The 19,963-nt window shown below is 36.4% G+C and overlaps 1 long non-coding RNA gene across 1 annotated transcript; it reads right to left on the reverse strand.

Annotated features, from left to right (window-relative positions):
• Positions 1-16,632: 16,632 nt before the first annotated feature.
• Positions 16,633-19,575, reverse strand: LOC138975245 (uncharacterized). The gene is made up of 2 exons (XR_011458571.1): positions 19,154-19,575; positions 16,633-18,419 (listed from the first exon to the last, which is right to left on the reverse strand). It is a non-coding gene; the product is annotated as an uncharacterized lncRNA (long non-coding RNA).
• Positions 19,576-19,963: the final 388 nt, after the last annotated feature.

Consider the following 19,963-nt stretch of genomic DNA (forward strand, 5'->3'; position numbering starts at 1 on the left):
ATGGAAAGCAGTCTGCGGATAAACATAACAAACTACTGATGAAAAGGTGTGTTCATCCCTGGTCTGGATAAAAGACATCGGATTGATGACAACGTGGCAGCGTTCACGCGAAAAGATTTTTTTCAGATTATCGCTTCTACATTTTATTGCACGTACTTGGGGCAGATCTGAATTTCACACTGGAAGATGACAAATCGGTCTTGTGAGTTGAGAACCACATGTTCTTTGCCGACAGAAATCACGATGGGACAAGATGCAGATTGTGTTGAAGAGATGTTTGCAGATTATCGCATCTACATTTTATTGCTCAGATCAATGCACGTAGTTGGGGTAGATCTGAATTTCGCAATGGAAGACGACAAATCGGTCTTGTGAGTTGAGAACCACATGTTCATTGGCGGCAGAAATCACTATGGGACCAGATGAGGATTGTGTTGATGAGGTCGGTTAATACTGACTGACTTTAGATGAAGAGTTCCTAGACCTGGTTTTTGTAGAGAGGCATCATGATGATATCCTGGTTTTTTTTTTTATTTTAACTTTCTTGGTGACAACGCGCCAGAATCGCACGAAGATCGAACTCTCGGAGAAAACAAGTTTATCGCTGAACATCGGAAACTAGTGTAAAAGTATTGCTCTTCCTGTCTGATCAGTCTCACCTGATAAATAATCTACAGGCTACATTATTTATCAGGTAACTTACCAAACAGGAGTGTGTGTGTGCGTGTGTGTGTGTGTGTGTGTGTGTGTGTGTGTGTGTGTGTGTGTGTGTGTGTGTGTGTGTGTACACCGGATTACCACCATCAACGCACCCTTTTGGACTTTTCTACGTAACCTTACTATGCCTGCTGTGACATTCACGAGGATTATTGTGATTCTTGGACAATCGTGTGCCTGTGCTGGACTTGCAGGAAGACAAACGGCGCCGGAACGGTATACGTGCTGCCAAGTGTACCGAGAGTGAGTGTGTCATTGTGTGGAAGTTTTGCTTGATTGATTTATTCATGATTTAATTTGCTTTTTGGTTCAATAGTAAAATCTGTGTACGTTATACTTTGTATTTTGTGGTGTGATTCGCCCGAGTGCGAGACCCCCATCCCCGAACGCCTCTGTGGGTGGAATTGTATACTTGTGTAACGTGAGTGTGTAGATGAGAATGTGAAAGTTGCTTTGGACCCAGATACACACAACAGACACCAACGCAACAGCTAAGTTTCAGCCTGACAAAGAAATTCGAGTGGCACAGCTAATGGCTGTACTTGTTATTTCTCTATTAAAACAAATGTTTCAAGATCTTTAGGCCAAAACAAATAAATTAACATGGCTAAAAAAATAGGGTAGGTAGGTAGGGATTTTTTTGTTTTTGTTGCCAGGATAGAATTCTTGAAAATAACTAAATGACACAAAGAGACAAGACTCGCTATAGATAGATTTATAAAAAAGAAAAAGAAAAAATGTGACAAAGGATATAAAATGATTGTTTTACCTGGTCTGGACTCTTCAGTAGTAATAGCATAAAAAAGTCTGATATATCAATTATCATGTTAACTTTTTCTTTTAAATGGGTGCGTTAAATCCTAGTCTGTTTGTTTTTAATGGACTAAGCAATCCTTGGACTGACAGAAAAGATGTATTTTAAAAATGTCCAGTTGCTTTTACTTATTTTTCTAATTGGAAGAGAATATGCACTCTTTTCTGTTCAAATGGGTAGAGGGCGGGGGTAGTAAAAGTATCACAGTTCAAGATTTTGCGCGACAAGAGATGTGTTTCTTTTAACTGTGATGAAGAGGGATAACTCAACTTGGTATCTAACACTAGTTCTGAACACTGTAACCACTTTAGCACTTTTAATTTATTTGTTCTGTCTTCCAAGCTTTAAATTAAGCTTATAAAATGAGTAAAACAGTGTGTGTTTTCTGAATTCACCAGTTAAATCACTCTGTTGGATGTTCTTTTTTGCTTCCCTCTTTCTGTTCTGAAGTTTTTGATCATCTGACTTAGACTACCTTGCTTTTCTATTTGGAAGATAATTTGCACTCTTTTTTGAAAAATGGGTAGGGGGTGGCCAGTAAAAGCATCACAGTTCAAAATTTTGCGCGACAAGAGGTGTATTTCTTTTAACAGTGGTAAAGAGGGATAACTCAACTTGGTATCTAACACTATTTCTGAACACTGTAATCACTTTAACACTTTTAATTTATGTTTGTCTGTGTTCCAAGTTTCAAATTAAGCTTTAAAAATGGGTAAACAAATGGTTTTCTCATAATTCACAAGTTAAATCATTATGTTGGATGTTCTATTTTGCTTCCCTCTTTCTGTTCTTAAGTTTTTGATCATTTGACTACCCTGCTTTTCTATTTGGAAGATAATATGCACTCTTTTCTGAAAAATGGGAAGGGGGTGGGGGTAGTAAAAGCATCACAGTTCAAAATTTTGCGCGTTAAGAGATGTATTTTTTTTTTAAATTGGTAAAGAGGGATAACTCAACTTGGTATCTAACACTATTTCTGAACACTGTAATCACTTTAACACTTTTAAATTATGTTTGTCTGTGCTCCAAGTTTCTTCAAAAATGGGTAAAAAAAATAGTTTTCTCATAATTCACAAGTTAAATCATTATGTTGGATGTTCTATTTTGATTCCCTCTTTCTCTTCTTAAGTTTTTGATCATCTGACTACCCTGCTCTTCTATTTGGAAGATAATATGCACTCTTTTCTGAAAAATGGGAAGGGGGTGGGGGTAGTAAAAGCATCACAGTTCAAAATTTTGCGCGTTAAGAGATGTATTTTTTTTTTAAATTGGTAAAGAGGGATAACTCAACTTGGTATCTAACACTATTTCTGAACACTGTAATCACTTTAACACTTTTAAATTATGTTTGTCTGTGCTCCAAGTTTCTTCAAAAATGGGTAAAAAAAATAGTTTTCTCATAATTCACAAGTTAAATCATTATGTTGGATGTTCTATTTTGCTTCCCTCTTTCTCTTCTTAAGTTTTTGATCATCTGACTACCCTGCTTTTCTATTTGGAAGATAATATGCACTCTTTTCTGAAAAAATGGTAAGGGGGTGGGGGAAGTAAAAGTATCACAGTTCAAGATTTTGCGAGACAAGAGGTGTATTTCTTTTAACAGTGGTAAAGAGGGATAACTCAACTTGGTATCTAACACTATTTCTGAACACTGTAATCACTTTAACACTTTTAATTTATGTTTGTCTGTGTTCCAAGTTTCAAATTAAGCTTCAAAAATGGGTAAAAAAAAAATGGTTTTCTCATAATTCACAAGTTAAATCATTATGTTGGATGTTCTATTTTGATTCCCTCTTTCTCTTCTTAAGTTTTTGATCATCTGACTACCCTGCTTTTCTATTTGGAAGATAATATGCACTCTTTTCTGAAAAATGGGAAGGGGGTGGGGGTAGTAAAAGCATCACAGTTCAACATTTTGCGCGTTAAGAGGTGTATTTTTTTTTAATTGATAAAGAGGGATAACTCAACTTGGTATCTAACACTATTTCTGAACATTGTAATCACTTTAACACTTTTAAATTATGTTTGTCTGTGTTCCAAGTTTCAAATTAAGCTTCAAAAATGGGTAAAAAAAATGGTTTTCTCATAATTCACAAGTTAAATCATTATGTTGGATGTTCTATTTTGATTCCCTCTTTCTCTTCTTAAGTTTTTGATCATCTGACTACCCTGCTTTTCTATTTGGAAGATAATATGCACTCTTTTCTGAAAAATGGGAAGGGGGTGGGGGTAGTAAAAGCATCACAGTTCAAAATTTTGCACGTTAAGAGGTGTATTTTTTTTTAAATTGATAAAGAGGGATAACTCAACTTGGTATCTAACACTATTTCTGAACACTGTAATCACTTTAACACTTTTAATTTATGCTTGTCTGTGTTCCAAGTTTCAAATTAAGCTTCAAAAATGGGTAAAAAAAAAAGGTTTTCTCATAATTCACAAGTTAAATCATTATGTTGGATGTTCTATTTTGATTCCCTCTTTCTCTTCTTAAGTTTTTGATCATCTGACTACCCTGCTCTTCTATTTGGAAGATAATATGCACTCTTTTCTGAAAAATGGGAAGGGGGTGGGGGTAGTAAAAGCATCACAGTTCAACATTTTGCGCGTTAAGAGATGTATTTTTTTTTTAAATTGGTAAAGAGGGATAACTCAACTTGGTATCTAACACTATTTCTGAACACTGTAATCACTTTAACACTTTTAAATTATGTTTGTCTGTGCTCCAAGTTTCTTCAAAAATGGGTAAAAAAAATAGTTTTCTCATAATTCACAAGTTAAATCATTATGTTGGATGTTCTATTTTGATTCCCTCTTTCTCTTCTTAAGTTTTTGATCATCTGACTACCCTGCTTTTCTATTTGGAAGATAATATGCACTCTTTTCTGAAAAAATGGTAAGGGGGTGGGGGAAGTAAAAGTATTACAGTTCAAGATGTTGCGTGACAAGAGGTGTATTTCTTTTAACAGTGGTAAAGAGGGATAACTCAACTTGGTATCTAACACTATTTCTGAACACTGTAATCACTTTAACACTTTTAATTTATGTTTGTCTGTGTTCCAAGTTTCAAATTAAGCTTCAAAAATGGGTAAAAAAAAATGGTTTTCTCATAATTCACAGGTTAAATCATTATGTTGGATGTTCTATTTTGCTTCCCTCTTTCTCTTCTTTAAGTTTTTGATCATCTGACTACCCTGCTTTTCTATTTGGAAGATAATATGCACTCTTTTCTGAAAAAATGGGTAGGGGGTGGGGGAAGTAAAAGTATTACAGTTCAAGATGTTGCGTGACAAGAGGTGTATTTCTTTTAACAGTGGTAAAGAGGGATAACTCAACTTGGTATCTAACACTATTTCTGAACACTGTAATCACTTTAACACTTTTAATTTATGTTTGTCTGTGTTCCAAGTTTCAAATTAAGCTTCAAAAATGGGTAAAAAAAAATAGTTTTCTCATAATTCACAAGTTAAATCATTATGTTGGATGTTCTATTTTGCTTCCCTCTTTCTCTTCTTAAGTTTTTGATCATCTGACTACCCTGCTTTTCTATTTGGAAGATAATATGCACTCTTTTCTGAAAAATGGGAAGGGGGTGGGGGTAGTAAAAGCATCACAGTTCAACATTTTGCGCGTTAAGAGGTGTATTTTTTTTTAAATGGTAAAGAGGGATAACTCAACTTGGTATCTAACACTATTTTTGAACACTGTAATCACTTTAACACTTTTAAATTATGTTTGTCTGTGCTCCAAGTTTCTTCAAAAATGGGTAAAAAAAATAGTTTTCTCATAATTCACAAGTTAAATCATTATGTTGGATGTTCTATTTTGCTTCCCTCTTTCTGTTCTGAATTTTTTGATCATCTGACTACCCTGCTTTTCTATTTGGAAGATAATATGCACTCTTTTCTGAAAAATGGGAAGGGGGTGGGGGTAGTAAAAGCATCACAGTTCAACATTTTGAACGTTAAGAGGTGTATTTTTTTTTTAATTGATAAAGAGGGATAACTCAACTTGGTATCTAACACTATTTCTGAACACTTTAATCACTTTAACACTTTTAATTTATGTTTGTCTGTGTTCCAAGTTTCAAATTAAGCTTCAAAAATGGGTAAAAAAAAAAAGTTTTCTCTTAATTCACAAGTTAAATCATTATGTTGGATGTTCTCTTTTGCTTCCTTCTTTCTCTTCTTAAGTTTTGATCATCTGACTACTCTGCTTTTCTATTTGGTAGATAATATGCACTCTTTTCTGAAAAATGGGTAGGGGGTGGGGGAAGTAAAAGTATCACAGTTCAAGATGTTGCGTGACAAGAGGTGTATTTCTTTTAACAGTGGTAAAGAGGGATAACTCAACTTGGTATCTAACACTATTTCTGAACACTGTAATCACTTTAACACTTTTAATTTATGTTTGTCTGTGTTCCAAGTTTCAAATTAAGCTTCAAAAATGGGTAAAAAAATGGTTTTCTCATAATTTACAAGTTCAATTATTATGTTGGATGTTCTATTTTGATTCCCTCTTTCTCTTCTTAAGTTTTTGATCATCTGACTACCCTGCTTTTCTATTTGGAAGATAATATGCACTCTTTTCTGAAAAATGGGAAGGGGGTGGGGGTAGTAAAAGCATCACAGTTCAACATTTTGCGCGTTAAGAGGTGTATTTTTTTTTTAATTGGTAAAGAGGGATAACTCAACTTGGTACCTAACACTATTTCTGAACACTGTAATCACTTTAACACTTTTAAATTATGTTTGTCTGTGTTCCAAGTTTCAAATTAAGCTTCAAAAATGGGTAAAAAAAATGGTTTTCTCATAATTCACAAGTTAAATCATTATGTTGGATGTTCTATTTTGATTCCCTCTTTCTCTTCTTAAGTTTTTGATCATCTGACTTCCTCCGAAAGCGGCGTATGGCTGCCTTAATGGCGGGGTCAAAACGGTCATACACGTACAATTCCACTCGTGCAAAAACACGAGTGTACGTGGGAGTTTCAGCCCACGAACGCAGAAGAAGAAGAAGAAGAAGATCATCTGACTACCCTGCTTTTCTATTTGGAAGATAATATGCACTCTTTTCTGAAAAATGGGAAGGGGGTGGGGGTAGTAAAAGCATCACAGTTCAACATTTTGCGCGTTAAGAGGTTGTTTTTTTTTAACAGTGGTAAAGAGGGATAACTCAACTTGGTATCTAACACTATTTCTGAACACTTTAATCACTTGAACACTTTTAATTTATGTTTGTCTGTGTTCCAAGTTTCAAATTAAGCTTCAAAAATGGGTAAAAAAAATAGTTTTCTCATAATTCACAAGTTAAATCATTATGTTGGATGTTCTATTTTGCTTCCCTCTTTCTCTTCTTAAGTTTTTGATCATCTGACTACTCTGCTTTTCTATTTGGTAGATAATATGCACTCTTTTCTGAAAAATGGGTAGGGGGTGGGGGTAGTAAAAGCATCACAGTTCAAGATTTTGCACGACAAGAGGTGTATTTCTTTTAAAATTGATAAAGAGGGATAACTCAACTTGGTATCTAACACTATTTCTGAACACTGTAATCACTTTAACACTTTTAATCAATGTTTGTTGGTGTTCCATGCTTCAAATTGAGCTTCAAAATGGATACAAAAGGATTTTTTTCCGAATTTACAAGTAAAATCACTATGTTTAATGTTCTATTTTGCTTCCCTATTTCTCTTCTTCAGTTTGTGATCATCTGATTGTTATTTTGTTTACATTTTCACAATACAATATTGCAACTTATTCAGTTGTGTTTGCGTGAAAAAATCTGATACCTATGCTTAAACTTCAGTCGTTATCTTAAAATTTTGCGCGTTAAGCCCTTTATATTTTGTATTTTCCTGATAAAGCAAACATTGAACTAACAGAAAAAGTAACTTTTAAAACTACCTAATCACTTTGAAATTGGGCCTCCATAGTGAACTCCAGCCGGTCCCAGTACTGGCTAGATTTTCTTCAAAAATCGTTTTTTTTCGTTGTTGAATGTAAGTGTCATGTCTGCATGCATAAAACATTGAAATTTATTGTGTAGTTTATTTTTTGGGTCTAGGGCACCTCATTCCAGAGATATTTAGGTTCAAAGTAGGTGGAAAGGGCTGGGAATTGCCAAAATTCCTGCGTAAAACACGTGTTTGAGCTTAATTTTACATTTTTGTTTCATGTAGGAAATACGAAGCTACTCCCTCCCAGCAAAGCAAATAATGAACACTCAATTACCTCCCTTCCATTGCAAATGGCTCCCTTCGTGTGTACCGCGTGTTGAGTGTCGTATTTTAGAAAGTTTGAAAGTTTCTGCTTGTGTTTGTGGTCACGATGTCTTGTGATCCAAAGAGACGTGGGAAGAGGTCTCGAAAAAGGACTTTTCATGGAAATAAGTGGACTAAAAAGCCTAAATTGGAGTCAGAAGCAACAGAGAATGTGGTGTATGATTCGTGTTCTGATGGAGAAGAACTTGATACCGAATCGAACGTTGTTTTGGATCAAGAGCGAACAGACCAACCCCCCAGTGCCACGCCCACTCAAAGTGAGGTAAAACTGAAAAACTTGTATGATTCTGTGAAAAAGAGCAATAAATGCAGTGATCAGTTTGAGTGTAACAGCAGTGACAGTGATGCTAGTGACAGTGATAGTGAGGGGATAGATCATGGCATGTTGCATGCAGATGCAGAAGGATATAGGTTGATTGATGTTTCAATCCTAAACCAAAACATTGCAAGTAAGCTAGTTTGTGGCTTTTGTCATTACAGCGTTCAGTTACTTGAGGTGAAAAGAGCAGGCTTGAGCAGTGAGTTTGCTTTTCATTGTGAGAATGTGAAGTGCAAAGGCCAAACATCATTTCCTTCCTGTCCTCAGATTTCTGTTGGAAATCTTAGTATTCAATCTGTGAACAGGCGCGCATTGTTTGCAATGCGTTGCATCGGCGGTGATCGCGCAGAGCTGCAAACATTTTGCGGGACAATGAATATGCCCCCACCTGTTCACAAATGTACTCACAATCAAATCAACAAAACTCTTGAAAAAGCTGCTTGCATTGTGCAGAAGAAGAGCATGGAGGCTGCTGCTGAGATTGAATACTCCTTAGCTGAGAGCGAAGAACAGACAGATGCGAGACAGGTCCATGCTTCCTATGATGGGACATATATGACCCGTGGTCATTCATCAAAAATAGGAGTAAGTACACTCATAGGGTGCAAGACAGGCAAGGTTCTTGACACAGACACTACCAGTAAAATATGTAAATCATGTGACTACTGGGATAAGCAAGACAAAACTTCCAGTGAGTACTTAGAATGGCAGTACAAACATGCTGATGAGTGCACGGCGAAACACGCGGGGTCTTCAGGGTCGATGGAGTCTGGTTTGGCAGTAGATATTTTCTCAAGATCTGTCCAACAATACAACTTGATGTACACAAAGTTCATTGGGGATGGGGACACCAATTCTTTCAAGAAGGTGGTTGAAAGGAATATCTATGGGGACAACTATTCCATTGAGAAGTTGGAGTGCGTCGGTCACGTACAGAAACGCATGGGAACAAGATTGCGCAGCCTCAAAACAAGGTTAGGAAAACAGAAACTTGCTGATGGTAAGACCATTGGAGGAAAGTCAAGACTGACAAATGAGCAGATCAAACAAATCACTCAGCATTATGGGAACGCTATCAGAAACAACAAGGGGAATCTCAAAGGCATGAGGGACGCTGTGTGGGCTATACATTTTCACAAGGGGTCGACAGATGACAATCCAGTCCACAACTTCTGTCGCATTGAGTGGTGCCCCTACTTGAAAGCAAAACAAAAAGGCACTCTGCAAACATACAAGCACACCAATAACCTCCCAAAAGCAGTCATGGATCAAGTGAAACCAATCATAAAAGATCTGGCAAAAACAGAGCTGCTGAAGAAATGCCTTGATTGTTACACACAGAATGCTAATGAATGCTTGAACGGTGTAATCTGGAAATTCTGCCCCAAAACAAAACACCATGGACTGACAGTGGTCAACACTGCCACTGCAATAGCTGTTTGTGTGTTCAATGATGGGGCTGCATCACTGGGGGAAATTATGAAGGAACTGGACCTTGACGTTGGTGTGCATGCCCGTGAGTTCTTCGAAAGAAAGGACGCCGCACGAATCATCACTGCACAGAAACAGACTGTACTGGCAACAAAAGAACACAGGAGAATCCAAAGGCGTAAAAGAGCTGGTCAAGATGAAGAGGATGCTGAGAGGGAGGGATTCCCATACTTGGCAGGGGGTCACTGAGGCTCAACAAAGACTAGGGGTATGTAGATATATCTGTCAAACCATGTTTTGTGGGGTCCGAAAGTTGTCCGAAATCCAGTGTTTTCGTCATTTTTTTCATCATATTTTCTTCAATTTTTAAGATACAGACTTGGGATTTGGCATGCACTGTCTTTGTGATCACTTCTTAGTTTTGTTCTCTGGGTTTGTCTGTATGTCAGTTCACAGTTGAGTAATATTTTTTTATATAGCCATTTTTTACCCCCAAAATTCTGCGTTTTAGGTAATCTGTAGCGGAAAAAATACTGACCTCTAAAGCTTTATCTTAGAACAAAACCAAGATAAAATACTGATGTACATGATATAAAAAAACCATTTCTTTGTTCCTATTGTTGGAATCTGAGAAATCTTGTAACAGTATCTCGAAATTTGTCCGTTCCATATTTGGCATTTTGCTCATAAATTATTTTTTATAACAGTTGTGTGCCATTTATGATACTCTCCTTATTTTTTATCAATAATATTGTCATTTATCTACTTTGTGTCAAAAGGGCATAACAATAGAGCAACTAGAAGCTTCACAACAAAAATAAACAAAAATACACCCTCCGCCAGCCAGTACTGGCGCCTTAATTAATGACTTTGGTATATGTGCACGCCCTCGAGAAACCTCGATCATTTTCTGAAAATGCACGTTGATAAGTGCCGTATTATGATGTGTACGCCCTCGAGAAACCTCGATCATTTTCTGAAAATGCACGTTGATAAGTGCCGTATTATGATAAAGTGATACTCTTCATTCATTTATCTACACAAAGTAATGTTTCGTTTATCATTTGTAAAGCTAAAAGGCAACCACCTTTTTTCTTTGCACAGATGTGTCCATATTGCTTAGAGGAACCTGTGCACAAAATGTGTAATGTATCTGTCGAGCGATTTGAACACACAAGTAACCCCTTAACTGATCAATGGCTCTTGAAAAAGCATTGTCCAAGAATTTTTGTGTGCGTTTAAACAAGTGCGCTGTGAACAGCCATTGTTGAAACTGTATTAAATTCAAGGGTAAATTTGAGAAAAAAAAAGTAGAGGGTATTTTATTGAGAAGTAAGGCAAGGAGACAAAGTTTCAAAATATTTTTGCAATCTTGAGAAACGTTATTTTGTCAGTAAACAAATGTTTAAATTGGTTTCTAGAAATGGGCAACCTTTGGACAAAACTGACAAAATGTTAGAAGAGACCAAACTTTATTTTGAAGAGTTATATGCAGAAAGAAAAGTGAGGAATGTTTATTTCGACCATTTTATAACCACATTACCAAACTTAACCGAAATTGAGGTACAGTCAATGGAAGGTATGATTTCATTAGAAGAAGCAACAAAAGTATAAAAAGTATGAATAATGGAAAGAGCCCTGGTACTGACAGTAGACTTTAAAAAAAAAATTTGGAAACAACTTGGCTCTTTCATGGTCAGATCATTAAATGAAGGTTTTATTAAAAAAAGAAATGTCAATAACACAGAGAGAAGGGATAATAATAGGAATACCCAAAGGTGATAAACCAAGAGAGTATTTAAAGAACTGGAGACCAATATCACTTTTGAATGTAAAATAAAATTGGATCATCCTGTATAGCTAACAGAATTAGGACAATTCTTCCTCGCCTTATTGATGCAGATCAGACAGGATTTGTGACCGGAAGGTATATTGGAGATAATTTGCGATTATTGTATGATTTAATTGATTATTTAAAAACAACAGACACTGCAGGGTTATTAGTTTCGATTGATTTTGAAAAAGCTTTTGATTCCATTAGTTGGGAGTATATGCACAGAGTTTTGAAAAGGTATGGATTTGGAGACGATTTGTGTCAATGGATAGCAGCCTTTAATACCAATATTAATTCTTCCATAATTGTTAATGGAAAGGCTTCTGCGTGCATATCAATCAATCGTGGTTGTAGACAAGAAGATCCTGTTTCACCATATTTATTTATATTATGTGCTGAAGTATTAGCCTGTAAGATGCGCGAAAGTAATGATATAAAAGGAATTGTTGTTAGAGATAGAGAGTATAAAATAAGTCAATTTGCAGACGATACAAACTTTTTTTTGAAAGGAGATCAAAATTCATTTGAAGAGTTATTTAGAGTAATAGATGAATTTAGCGAGGTGTCTGGTTTAAAACTCAATTATGAGAAAACTTGCAATGTTTGGTTAGGTTGTAAAAGAAATAGTAACACTGTGTATTTGTTGAATAAGCACATGTCTTGGAACCCATGTCAGTTCAAAATCCTTGGACTTTGGTTTACAAATGATTTGGCCAATATGACGGAGTTAAACATAAAGGATAAGTTTAATGAAGTTTTAACAAGTTGTTCAGTATGTGGGCAAGAAGAAGCAGTACTCCAGTTGGCAGAGTTGCTGTATTAAAATCATTGATACTTTTGAAACTGGCGTACTTGTGGATCATGTTACCAAACCCACCAGAAAAATAAATAAGGAATTGCAGATGATGTGCTTTGAGTTTGTTTGGGACAAAAAAAGAGATAAAATAAAAAGAACTATAGCTATTCACAATACCAAAGAAGGTGGCATAAGTTTACCTTCAATAAAGCATTACATCAAGTCACTTAAATTAACCTGGTTTAAAAGAACCAACAAGCCCTCATATGCAAAATGGAAACACCTCTTGTTTTTGTCGTGTCCCATAATGGAAGTGATACAGAACTATGGTCCAAAATTATTGAAAAATAGTAATGGTAATTCCTTCTGGAAGAATGTATTCGAAGCGTATGAAGATTTTTAAGATAATGTTGAAATAAATGAGCCAACATAATTATTAGCAGAGCCCTTTTTTATTCAGAAAAGTTCATAATTGTCAAACAGGTCATTCATTTTAAAGACGCGGCATAACAAGGTTTAATAACTTAAGGTAAAACATTTGATTACAGAAGATGGAACATTTTTGAATTATCAAGAATTTCAAACAAAATATGATATTCAAAGACAAATTCTTGATTATTTTTGCTGTGTTAATTCGGTTAGTGTTTATAACCGCAAAAACGGCATTGGTTTTTTTAATGGAGATGCAAAAGAACATATGAAAGCTTTAAATTTTGTCTGAGGCATTCTTAAAAGCTCATTAAAAAACTTCCAACTGGTTTAAGAGATATTTGCAATTAAACACCCTTCTGGCTCCACTGACAAACGACGACCGGCGAGGGTTAATATCTGCCTAAGGTTCACAGCCATATGTCAGGATCAATTAATGTCCTCTTAATTTTTATATTTAGTCAAGTTTTGACTAAATATTTTAACATCGAGGGGGAATCGAAACGAGGGTCGTGGTGTATGTGTGTGTGTGTGTGTGCGTGCGTGCGTGCGTGTAGAGCGATTCAGACCAAACTACTGGGCCGATCTTTATGAAATTTTACATGAGAGTTCCTGGGATTGATATCCCCGAACGTTTTTTTTCCTTTTTTTCGATAAATGTCTTTGATGACGTCATATCCGGCTTTTCGTGAAAGTTGAGGCGGCACTGTCACGCCCTCATTTTTCAACCAAATTGGTTGAAATTTTGGTCAAGTAATCTTCGACGAAGCCCGGGGTTCGGTATTGCATTTCAGCTTGGTGGCTTAAAAATTAATTAATGACTTTGGTCATTAAAAATCGGAAAATTGTAAAAAAAAATAAAAATTTCTAAAACGATCCAAATTTACGTTTATCTTATTCTCCATCATTTGCTGATTCCAAAAACATATAAATATGTTATATTCGGATTAAAAACAAGCTCTGAAAATTAAATATATAAAAATTATTATCAAAATTAAATTGTCGAAATCAATTTAAAAACACTTTCATCTTATTCCTTGTCGGTTCCTGATTCCAAAAACATATAGATATGATATGTTTGGATTAAAAACACGCTCAGAAAGTTAAAACAAAGAGAGGTACAGAAAAGCGTGCTATCCTTCTTAGCGCAACTACTACCCCGCTCTTCTTGTCAATTTCACTGCCTTTGCCATGAGCGGTGGCCTGACGATGCTACGAGTAAAATGGCATTGCGTTTCATTCTGTGAGTTCGACAGCTACTTGACTAAATATTGTATTTTCGCCTTACGCGACTTGTTATACAATATTTTTTTTAATGTTTGGAAAGTCGTTAGGGTTCATATTATTTTTGATCAACTGAACACTTGACCTTTGTTTTCATTAATAAAATGTTGTGGACTGCAAATTATTTTGTTTGTTTAAGTAAGAGACTGCTCTTCGGTTGCATTACAATTATCGTGTGTTGTGCATAAAGTGATCCTTTTGTCTGCGTGAGAGTGTGTAAAGTAATTTTGTGGCCTGTGTGAGATTGCGTAAAGTGGAAGTGTCAACTGCGTGAGAGTGCGTAAAGTAGTCGTGTAACCTTTGTGGGAGTGCGTAAAACAATCGTGACATCTGCGTGGAGAGTGCGTAAAGCAATTATGACATCTGCGTGGAGAGTGCGTAAAGTAGTCGTGTCACCTGCGTGAGTGCGTAATGCAATCGTGACGTCTGCGTGAGAGCGCGTACTTAGTGTTGATGTTGCATAAGTGTACGTTGGGGGCGCGTATGGTCTTCGTTATCTGAGGGAAAACAAATTCGTCACGCACTGATTTCGATTTGCAAAGTTGCACGCGTATCGAGTACGTCTCTTGCAGTTGGTACGCATAATTTGGCGACTGCGAGACGCAGTCGCTGCGCATAATTTGGCTGGCTAGGTAATACCACTCCCCAAAAATAACTATCATACGTACCCTAACAACTTTAGACCAATTTCCATTTTACCTGTTTTATCTAAACCATTGGAAAAGCACATTCAAAAATACTTACTGGAATATATATAACGATTGAATTTATTTCATCCATTTAAGTCTGGAATTTGCTCTAAGCATTCCTGTCACACGTCGCCCTGATTTTTGTTGTGTGAAATTTGGTTATCAGCTATTAATTAGACCGAAGTAACGAGAGCGTTATTCCTGGATTTCAAGAAAGCTTTTGACCTTGTAGACGAGAGTTGGATCGCAAGCAACAAATTACAGCTACATGCCGACCGAATAGAAGCTAGTTTGTTCTCCGAGGATGTCCAGCGCCTCCCCCATTCCTGATTCTAGTCGATCAAGTTTTCTAAGAGTGTAAACAACCTAGGTGTCACATTTGACTATATCTCTGCACATCGTTAACGTGATTCGCATTGTAAAAACAAGCTCATAAAGTTAAAAATAATAGATATACAGAAAATCGTGCTATCCTGCTAAACGTACAACCGTTACTACGCTACAATGACTGGCTTGTCAATTTCACTCTTGGTGAAAACATGCTGTGAGTTCGACAGGTTGTTAACGTGATTCGCATTGTAAAAACAAGCTCATAAAGTTAAAAATAATAGATATACAGAAAATCGTGCTATCCTGCTAAACGTACAACCGTTACTACGCTACAATGACTGGCTTGTCAATTTCACTCTTGGTGAAAACATGCTGTGAGTTCGACAGGTTGACTAAATATAGTAATATCGCCTCACGCGACTTGTTTGATATTAGTATAGCTTTTGACACAACATGGTTGTTATGAGTGGAGTTTTTATAGGTTCATAAAAAAAATTGAACTTTATAGTTAGGGTTACGAAGTACTTCATATGAAAGAGTCCGTTGTTATTCCGGGATTTTTGGGAAGTTTAGCCATTAAAATGGTTTGGTCGTTATTTAAGTCTATGTGGTAAGCATTGTTGTGTCATTTATCCCAGCGAAACTGGAGGTATCCCACGAACGCTATTCACGACTTTCCGACCTTGACATTGTAGCTAGGGTCATGTGGGCGTTGGCATCATTGTCCAATCAGAAATAGTCAATGATCATCTCCTCAGTGTGTTCCGGTCCGGTCTTTGTGCGGAAAAAGAGAACGTGGTTTGACAACTAAAGGGCATTTTGACCGGCTCGCACTACAGCATCGTTCAAATGTGGGAGAATGACACATCTGACAAATAGCCAGTGGTTACCAACATGAGAAACTGGGGATAGGAATCGTAATCCGTATGTAAGTTTGAAGCGGCCCTGACGCTGTTTGTACGTCAATCCGAAGAGAAGCTATCGTACTAGGCCCTAGGTGACATTTCGTCAAGTTCCACTCCCAGTTTGCCGACTCTATGGCCCTCCCCCCGCCAAACTGCTGCACCCAGTGGCAGGGAAAGCAGTTCGACTTAAGGTGACTGCAGGGCAAGTTCAATTTTGCAAGCTAAAAATAAATGTTCTACTACCTTGTCAGTCTAGATCTGGAACTCATGAAACAGCACTATTCAAATCCCCATAAAGTGAGCTGGTGTTTTTCTAGATCTAAGCATCGACCGAATTCAATAGAAATGTTCCTTGCATGGCATAATTATTTACCTAAATCTGTTATTAAGTTTGTTGAAAATCAAAGTATTCGTTTTTTGTTTGTTCGCGTGTCTGGTTTTTGCTTAGTCGATTAGCTTACACGATGTGTGGCTTTTTATTTTGTAAGGGTGGTTTAGCATACATGTATAAAATGAGACCTAGACCACATACGCCATGAAAGTAGAGTTCCCCGTTCAATACCAAGATTGCCAGTATTGATATTCAGACAACTTTTGGATAAATGTGTGGGGCTGTGGTGTTGCAGTACGTGGTAGATTGTTTGCACGGGTATGTAGGTAGGTACGTGTACATCCGTGTGCTTTTGTGCAGGCATTTGTGAAGCAGGAACATGCAACATTTTTGACAAACATCAGGGTTGTGTGTGTGTGTGTGTGTGTGTGATAAAACCAACTAAGCTTACATCCAGCACAAAAAGCTTCAGCTCTACTTCACCAGTCAAAGACAAACGCATTGTTTTATTCAGCTTTTGACACATATATTCACTCGATCAGAATCGAACCCTCTTCGTGAATATTTTATTTCAGAAAAAATAACATATTGATTCTACACAACAAATGGTATTGCTATATGCTATGAGTATGAACGATGAAGACTAGCAACCGAGACAGATGAGGCATCAAGTTTCTTAGCCTTTTAGCCTCTTATGTTGCATACATGTCATTTGTTTTTAATTTTTATCTCCTGATAACTGACCAGAAAGGTACGTACAAACATCGATTCTGCAACTACCTCGTAAACTTTTCGATCGCTAATACACCAGAACTTGATACAGTATGCAACACTCACAGGCTTGATTACCTGTTGCATTGAAACGACAGAAGGAATTACAAAACTATGTAACTGAGAGGAACCGATGTATTCAAGTTCAGAACGAAGCAGTTTCTGCCTCGGAGCCTGTATCTCATGCTATGGAGCCACTAGAAGAGAAATGTCTGGCGTAGTTTGACCCAACAGACAGAGAAGTCAAGGGGGGTAATCTATCGACAGCAGTTGTATTGCTGGTTTGTATTTGATCTTACAAACCATTCTTATTAACTTGTATAAATAGTTTATCGCTTCAGTAAACACTCATCTATTTTGAAGATTACGTAATTTTCAACAACAAAAATTAAAAAAAATTCGCAATTCAATATTTCACGCAAATTTTACTGATCCGCAAACAATTTTGCATGAACAAGTGTTATGTTAGGGAGAGAGTACGAGTGCGTAGTTAGACATATTTTGAGTGGAGTAGCAAAAATGCTTTAGCCATGTACTAATTATGTTATTGAACTGCTTAGCGGAGATTTCCAGATCAATCATACGGCGGTGAAAGACTGGTCTCTAGTACGGTCTATACTTACAAAATATAAAAATAAACAAACAAACCAACACAAAAAAGGTTTGTGTTGCACGTAGGATTTAAGTATTTAATTGAATAGAAAAGGCAACATCGGAATAAAAACAAATCTCGTGGTTCTCTTGTCAAGGAGTATGCACAGAATATGAAAGAAGATTGTGGAGTAGGCTGCTTTCTATTCTACTGCTCTAAATTAGCAAGAGGCAAGCTTTACAATGCTATTCACACTAGGATGCAAAGCATTCAGTGCTAAAGCTCTCAAATCACAATAGTTACAAGACAAAACACACTTCTTGGGGCTACAAGAAATGTTAATATTTGTAAGCACACAATTGGACACATTTTTGTAAATATTTTTTATTGCCTCCCTTGAATAAAACTTATTAAAAAAATATTCTGAGAAAAAAAGTTATACTTAAAAGCAAAGCTATCAAGAAATAGGTAGACAACCCGTGTAGATACCTTTATTCTTAAGACATTTTATTTTTGGAGGATGTCACTATGCAATTTTACAGATTTAAAAAAAAAAAGCTTTAGATGATCTCCCTTGAACAAACATTTCTTGTTTTTACTATGTGTTAGTTTTAAGGGTATATAGAAGAACAATAAAGAAAAAATGCTGCAAATTGACTTGGACGTATTTACAATTTAATTAAACAAAATGTTTCAAATTATCTGATAATGAAATTCTACATTAAAATTAAAGCAGATCTAGGGACTTGTGCACAACATAAAACATAAGGAACTATGATCTGCATTGCTTGTTATGATGATAATGGCTGGCACCTGTCGACCGACTTGCACGCCATAATTCTATATGTTTTACTATGCGCCCTGCATGTCAATGGTCTTTCTCTGGGTGGCTCGATTCTGAGGAGATAAAGAAAATGCATTTAGTGCAAGCAGTACATAATGACAACACACATACAATTACTTAAAGCAGCTGCTGGTTTCAGAGTATTTAGTTAAAGGCCCACCCCAACTTGTTTGCCTCAATGTCGCAGATTTGGTCAGACTTTCACAATGAGTAAGATAACAAATTTAACAATGTTTTGATTTAAAAAAAAAATAGTATTCATTTTTGTTGTTTTCGGCCCCATTCACTGGGAATCTTACTCAAGGACAAGGATTTTTCTTAGGAATATTTGTATGTGAAGCTTCCAAGCCCTAGCTTCAGAAACGACCAAGAAACCCTCAATAATGGATTTTGTTGTGCATAGTGATGGCTATCCAACCGAGTGGCGGAGCACTGGTGAATCCTTTCATTCTCCTGATTGCTTGATTCTGAAATGACATTGTGGAGTTGGTAGTTATGTGAGTGTGTAGTGCCTGCTCTTCGTTGTTTAGTCGGGGGGAGGGGGGTATTGAATCATATGATCATAAAGTAAGACTTCACTGTGATGTGCAGAGATTTAGTCAGGTACACAACATTGCTATGCTATCACGAAATTAGATGTTCTATCCTCTAGATGGGCTACACAACTACATCAGATGTCATGGTTGGGTTTTCGCAAGTCAGCAACATGTTTTGAAGTTCTCATTGGGTAATCACGGCTGACATCAAACACAGAAAAGGTGGAAGAAACATAAATCAATGAACTCACCTTCCCTGCATTGTGATACTAGCCATATGGGTCTGCCGAAGTAGCTCCTGCACATATTGAATTAAGTATTCATGTTATTGTTAGGATCACACTTTTTTCTGGTACATGTATATCAGACTGGAAAGTTTCTCAAGGCTTGAAGAATTCAAGAGCTTGCCTATCCCCAATAAAAAAATAAATTTAGTATGCAAGTATTTTCAGGGTCTCAAGGTTTTAATATGAAGTCTGTTCCTCTGGGGTCATGGAGAAACAAATTACAAATGAGAACATACTGTTACACAACAAATTCCGACCAATTTAGGACACACCATAACATAACTCACAAACAAACAACAGCAATACAATAATTAGTCTGCAAATACCTAAACGTCGTTCACACTAGGTATACAAAAATAAAAAAGCACATTCAGGCAGGTTTGACAAGTAGACCATTCCAGCTACTGTTCCAGACCAAAGGCCATGTTTCCCCTTACTCTGTGATTGTAATCATAATTATTGTTTATGAATGACTTCAGTTTTTCTAAGTAAATCTCTCGTTGTAATTACTGGTAAATGCATTATCCCAATTAAGATATCCTCACATCTAACCTGCGTAAACTTCATTTCAAGGGTTTTAATTTTTTTTAGCTGGCCAAGAAATTATAAGCATTCCTCAATTATGTTCCTGTCAGACTCAATGAGCTAAGCTAATCTTATAAAAAAAAACTTAAAAAAAGGTAGCATCTTATAATATTCTCACGTGAATTATAGGTAATCAGAAAACTAGTATTTAATTTTTTTTTAAACTCAAACTTAAAATACAGGCATGCA

The sequence above is a fragment of the Littorina saxatilis genome, linkage group LG9 (assembly GCF_037325665.1).
Source record: "Littorina saxatilis isolate snail1 linkage group LG9, US_GU_Lsax_2.0, whole genome shotgun sequence".
Classification (NCBI taxonomy): domain Eukaryota; kingdom Metazoa; phylum Mollusca; class Gastropoda; order Littorinimorpha; family Littorinidae; genus Littorina; species Littorina saxatilis.